This window comes from Muscardinus avellanarius (genome assembly GCF_963383645.1).
Source record: "Muscardinus avellanarius genome assembly, chromosome: 9".
NCBI classification, from domain to species: domain Eukaryota; kingdom Metazoa; phylum Chordata; class Mammalia; order Rodentia; family Gliridae; genus Muscardinus; species Muscardinus avellanarius.
The window spans coordinates 84,437,517-84,444,750 of record NC_137795.1 but is presented as its reverse complement, the minus strand read 5'-3'; positions in this window follow the sequence as shown (position 1 = coordinate 84,444,750).

Below are 7,234 nucleotides of genomic sequence, written 5' to 3'. Positions count from 1 at the left end.
AGGATTGATCAAAGGGTACTAAGTTGCAGTTACATAGGAACAATAGGTTCTTGCATGCTATGACACAGGAAGGTAACAGTAGATGACAATAATGCAGTGTATATTTTTAAAAGCTAGAAGAAAGGATTTTGAGATTAACCCACAAAGGAATGATAAATATTTGAGAAGATAGATATGTTTAACTCTATTTAAACATTGTGCAATATAAAAATGTATCTAAACACTACATGTTACCTCATTAATATGTGTAATTTTATGTTCCTATATATCAGCTAAATAAATTTAATTTTATAAAACCAAAAACTAAAAAAGTTTAAAAATGTGTGGTTATACAGATATTGGTCAAAGATACATTTCAGTTATGTAGAAAAAACTTCAAGAGTTCTATTGTAAACCTTTAAAGACTCTTTAGAACTAAAGAAAACTATAAATGAAATGGACCTAATAGACTTATAGAATATTTACAATCAGGAACTACAGAATACACATTCTTCTCAGAAGCCCATGTAACCTTCTCTGAAATAGATCACATCCTGGGCCACAAAGCAAGCATTAGAAAATTCAAAAGATGTAAGATAATTCTCTGCATCTTTTCAGACCATAATATAATGAAGTAGAAATCAACAGCAGGAAACTCAAAAGAAACTACTTAAATACATGGAGATTGAATGATATACTATTGAATAATGAATGGGTAAGATCATAAATTAGGGGAGAAATAAAGAAATTTCTGGAAATAAATGAAAATAGAGCTGGGCATGGTGGCACACGCTTGTAATCCCTGTGCTTGGGAGGCTGAGACAGGAGGATCACACAGTTTCAAAGCTAGCTTCAGCTGGCTTAAGAGACCCTGTTTCCAAATAAATATAAAATAGGTCTGGGAATATAGCCCAGAGGTAGAAGGCCCCTGAGTTCCATCCCCAGTACCACCAAAAAAAAAAAGAAAATAGAAAACAACTTAACAAAATCTATGGGACACTTTGAAGGCAGTGTTAAGAGGAAAGTTTATAGCATTGAGTGCCCACATAAGGACAGAGAATCCCCAAGTAAACAACCTAATGACACAACTTGAGGACCTAGAAGGACTTCAGCAGTCTAATCCCAAAGCCAGCAGAAGGCAGAAAATTATTAAAATCAGAGCAGAAATAAATGAAATAGAGAACAAAATAACCAATTAAAAAATCAACCAGAAAAATCGGGTTCTTGGAAAAGATTAATAGGATTGAAAAACCCCTGGCCCACCTAACCAAAAGAAAGAGAGAATCTAATCAAATTATTAAAATCAGAAATAAAAAGAAGACATGACCACAGACAATGGGGAAATTCAAAGAATTATCAGAAACTATTTTGAGAATTTATACTCCAATAGAATAGAAAACATGGAAGAATTCGATAGATTTCTAAGCACATATAACCTAGTTAAACTGAACCAAGACTACATAGCAAAACTAAACCAAACAATACCAAGCAAAGAAATAGAAACAGCAATAAAAATTCTGCCATCAAAGAAAAGCCCAGGCCCTGATAGGTTTCCTGGTGAATTCTACAAAACCTTCAGTGAAGAAATAATACCAATACTTCACAACTTGTTCCAGGAAATAGAAAGAGATGGAATTCTCCCAAATTCCTTCTAGGAGACCAGTATCACATCAATCCCCAAACCAAATAAAGATACCTCAAGAAAGAAAAATTACAAACCAATATCCTTAATGAATATAGATGCAAAAATTCTAAGCAAAACACTAGCTCTACACATTTAAAATTATATCAAGAGAATTGTATACCACAACTAAGTTGGTTTCATCCTAGAAAAGTAAGGCTGGTTCAATATACACAAATCAATATATGCTATTCACCACATAAATAGAACTGAGAACAAAAACCACATGATCATATCAATGGATGCTGAAAAAGCATTTGACAAAATCCAACATCCAATTATGTTAAAAGCACTACATAAAATTGGAATAGAAGGAACATATTTCAACATTATTAGGGCAATATTCAATAAACCCAAAACCTACATCATACTGAATGGGGAAAAACTGCAAGAATTTTCTCTAAAATCAGGAACAAGACAAAGATTTCCACTATCACTGCTTCTTTTCAATATAGTCCTTGAAACTCTTGCCACAGGAATAAGACAAGAGAAGAAAATCAAAGAAATTCAAATAGAAATAGAGGAATTAAAAATATCCTTATTTGCAGACTACATGATTCTTTATCTAGAAGACCCAAAGAAATCAACCAAAAATCTTCTAGAGCTGATTAACCAATTCAAGAAAGTTGCAGGATACAAAATTAACCTAAAGAAATCAGTAGCTTTTCTTTATGCCAACAATGAATCCACAATGAAAGAAATAAAGAAAAGGATTTCATTCACTATAACCTCAAAACCAATAAAATACCTAGGAATAAACCTAACCAAAAATTTAAAAGACATTTACAAGGAAAAATATAAAACATTAATAAAAGAAATTGAAGAAGACCTTGGAAGATGGAAAGATCTCCCATGCTCATGGATAGGCAGAATAAATATCATCAAAATGGCCATTCTGCCAATAGTGATCTATAGATTCAATGAAATTCCCATTTATATGGAGAAAGAAAAGACCCAGAATAGCCAAAGCAATTCTCCGCAATAAGAACCAGGCAGGAGGCATCACAATCCCGGACTTCAAATTATACTATAGAGCAATAGTAATAAAAACAACATGGTATTGGCACAACAACAGGCATACTGACCAGTGGAAAAGAATAAATACAAACACACACACCTATAGTCAATCAATCTTTGACAAAAGGGCCAAACTCATACACTGAAGAAAAGACAGCCTTTTCAACAAATGGTGCTGGGAGAACTAGCTATCGATTTGTAGAAAGATGGAACTAAATCCTTGCCTCTCACGATACACATGAATCAACTCAAGATGGATAAAACACTTAATAATTATACCAGAGACTGTGAAGTTATTAGAGGAGGGCATAGGCTCAACATTCCAACATATAGGCACAGGCAGTAACTTTCTTAACAAGTCCCCCAAAGCACAGGGAATTAAAGCAAGAATTAATAAGTGGGATGGCATCAAACTAAAAAGTTTCTTCTCATCAAAGGAAACCATTAAGAATCTAAAGCAGAAGCCTATAGAATGGGAGAAGATCTTTACCAGCCACCATTCTGATAGAAGGCTAATATCCAGAATATACAATGAACTCAAAAGGACTCTAGACTAGTAAAACAACCCAATTAAGAAATGGGCAACTGAACTGAATTAACACTTCACAAAACAAGAGATTCAAATGGCCAATAGATACATGAAAAGATGTTTTACATCATTAGCCATCATTGAGACACAAATCAAAACTATACTGAGATTCCATCTAACCCCAATCAGAGTGGTAAACATAAAGAAATCAAATACCAACTAATCCTAGAGAAGATGTGGGGAAAGAGGAACTCTTTTACATTGTTGGTGGGAGAGCAAAGTAGTTCAGCTGCAATGGAGATCAGTGTGGAGATTCCTTAAAAAAACTGGGAAGAGATATACCATATGATCCAGCTCTACCACTCCTGGGTATTTTTACCAAGGGGTTGAAATCAGAGAATTATAGTAACATATGCATACCAATTCATAGCAGCACAATTCATAATAGCCAAAATATGGAACCAACCTAGGTCTCCATCAACAGATGAATGGATTGCAAAATTATGGGAAATATACACAATGGAATTCTATTCAGCTATAAAGAAGAACAAAATCATGCCATTCATAAGAAGATGGAAAGATATAGAGAACCTTATATTAAGTGATATCAGCCAAGCACAGAAAGAGAAGGGACATATTTTCTCTAATATTCCCAAACTAGGGAGCATTGGGGATACCAGAGGGACTCCAGATAATGGAGGAGAATCTCAGCAAAGATAGAATGGAAGGATAGGAGAGGAAGAAGGCTGAGGTTGATTAATGGAGGAGCTATATTCGAATATCTGTAAAAGTTAGAATATAGCATGGTTAGCCTGGACACTCATTGTTGGGAGAGAAGGAAGAGGAATGGGGGTGGAGGGGAGAAGGTACCAAGCACAGTCTAAATGTATACTATTCCCGATATGTTCCATATATAAATAACATTTAAAAAATCACTCCAAGAAAGAACTTGAATAAATAATCTCTAAAATAGGAAACAAAAATCATTGGAGGGGATGTTTGGGTATTTGATAGTATGTTTGATGTCAAATTATTATTTAGAATTAGAAAGTTGTTAAATGAATAATTTCTGACATGTTTTCTAGCTACATAATCTGATTGCCACTATTCCAAATTAGAAAGTGTTGTAAATTTAAAATAAATTACATAATGTACATTTACAATTAATCAGTCAACCACTAAGCCAAATATGAGAAGTATGGAAGGAGGAAGGAATGGAGTGGGAATGGAGGAAGTGCTAAATGAATGATGTGTGCATGTATGCCTCTTTCATATAGTACCCCATAAAAATTCATGACTACAATGTACCAATAAAAAACAAAGTTTAATTATAGAAAATGTAAAAAAACAGTGAAAATAAATAAGTGAATATACTAAAAATTACAGTAACAAATTTGTGTTCTTTCATATACCTATAATCTAGCACACCCCAGGAGTGGTATTTCAGACTTTAGGAACCTACCAGTGATTCTGTGCCAATCCCCAAGTACTTTATAGGTCCTGCACTAGACTCCATTGTCATTCTTCAATAACTCAAGTGAGCATTCAATAATCTACTAAACTTAGTGACACACCAAAGCTGGTTCAAACAGCTCCTATGTTAAGTGACAGAATTCAAATATGAAAAGGAAAAAGAAAGAAATGTTGCTGGGGTCCAGCCCTAGCAAGAGTCAAGGTTCATGTGTTGGTGAGAGGAGAGTTGAGGTCGTGAGAGAGAAAACACTGACACACGAGACCAGATGTCAGCTTTTCAAACTTTATTCTGATGGAAGCTTCTCCAGCTTCTCTCTTACTTCTTTCTTTACAACTTTTTAAAAATTCCTTTTCAGGATTTGCTACAATCTTTACAGTCATGCAAACAGGAACTTCAAGGACAGAAAAAGTCTTTAACAGACTTCAGGGCAGTATGCCAGACATTTAAATAATCATAGAAAGTATGCTTTGTCTCATCACAAGGCCAGCTTGAACTTAATCTTATATATTGGCCCAAACTAAGGTCAGTTTGAACTTAATCTTTGGCCCAAACTTTATCCTTGGGAAAAAAAAATCTTTGCTGCCTGAGTCTCTCACAAGCCACTGCACATCAATTTTAAAATAATTTTTTGAAGAAGGAAATGCTAGGCATACTTCATGGGGGATTTACACCCTTGCGACTCCCCTGACTGAGCTTTCTCAAGGTCTTTATGAGATGCTGTAGCAGTTTGTGCACTGAATTAATGAATGGGATAAACTTAAGGATATACATTTTATTTATTTTTTATTTTTATTATTTATTTATTTTGGTGGTACTGGAAGCCCTTCTAACTCCAGGCTACACTCCCAGACCTATTTTATATTTTTTTTTTCTCTCCCTTTGGAAACAGGGTCTCTTAAGGCGCGATCCTCCTGTCTCTGCCTCCCAAGTGCGGGGATTACAACCGTGTGCCACCACACCTGGCTAAATATACATGTTATATATGTAAATTCAAAAATATTTTCAGAATTACTAGATTAAAATAGTTAACGTAGAGCAGCATATAATTTCACAAATTATTATTTAAGCTATCAATTATAAAATGTATTTCTAACTTTTTCCTATATTACATTTTTCCTATATTACCTATTTTGACTTCACTTCTTCACTCAAAACTGTGAACTAAGCAGCCAGTAATTATGACAACAAAGCAACGCTCCCAGATGGTTAGATAAGGAATGAATACTTTATGAGTCAAGAGTTCTTACTGTTCACTAAAGATATCCTTGGGGACATCAAAACATTCAAGAATCAAGGGAAGAGAGCTCATGCATGTTCTGTACAATTTGAGAGAAAAGAGTACACCTCAGCCAATAAACACCTTTTGTAATTAACTATATTTGGTGTCAATTCAATGAAATGATATATATTTCATTTAACTTCCTGGAAATTTTATTTGGACAACCTGAATATATCATGGTGCTGGTGAGCAAAGTTGTATCATTTTTTGTTCACTAGACTTACAGCAGAGACATTTCTGAAAGGTGGATTTTCTTTCTTTTGTTTCTAATGGAAAGAAGCATGTTGATTCTCTTGTTGAAAGTCGATGTCATTTTGACTATTATGCACTATCTCACACATAAAAATGACAAACCTAATGTTAGATTGAACTAAAGTAACACACATATTAGTGGGCAGCAGAAAAAAATGGAAATTGCTATTAAGAAGACATCCAATCAATAATAACCTGTGTGACCCCATAATCTATTAAGCTATTATTAGCTGGATAGCAAAGATATGTTCAAATTTCTCTGGCTTTATAGAGAAAAATAGAATATCATTCCAAACCCAACCCAATTTTTCTTTTCAGAGGCAAAGTAGTGAGGACATTGTTCAAATTGTCTTATTTTCTAATATTCCTACAGTTTCAGATTAAGTATTTAGTAAGTAATACATGGCAAAATGGTGCTATGAATTATGTATCATTTTCAAAAATGGATCTTATCAATTATAGTATCACCTTGTAGCATTAAAAACAGTATGTAAGAAATTTATTAACTTTGAGCTTATGCAATGCACCAAGTTCAGATGTGTTTGTGGAAGGTTTGTACTATTCCCTTCTTCTCTAGGTTTTTATGGTTACCATGTTAGAAACCACTGAATGAAATAATCCATAGATACATGTTAGAATACACACACATATACACATGCATGTGCAAATAAACATACACACATAACCCTCCAATATCACCTTTAACCCTGAATAAGTAAAGCTGCCTTCAATATTATGAGATATTTTAATATATAAAACTCTTCAGAAGAGCATAATAGCACAGTATCACTGATGAAAAATTTACAACTCCAAAAACCTAGTGATCTTTTCAACACTGATGGCCTCACATCATATCTCCATAGAGTTCAACAAAGAACTAAAGAAAGAAACATATTGCTAAGATGCATTGTTTAAATGGGAAGTACCAAAACAGGACAGAAGGATATGAATTCCATTACTATACTATATACCCAAGAAAAATTAATAGAGACATTCTGCCTCAGAAAATTTTTATTTTTGTCA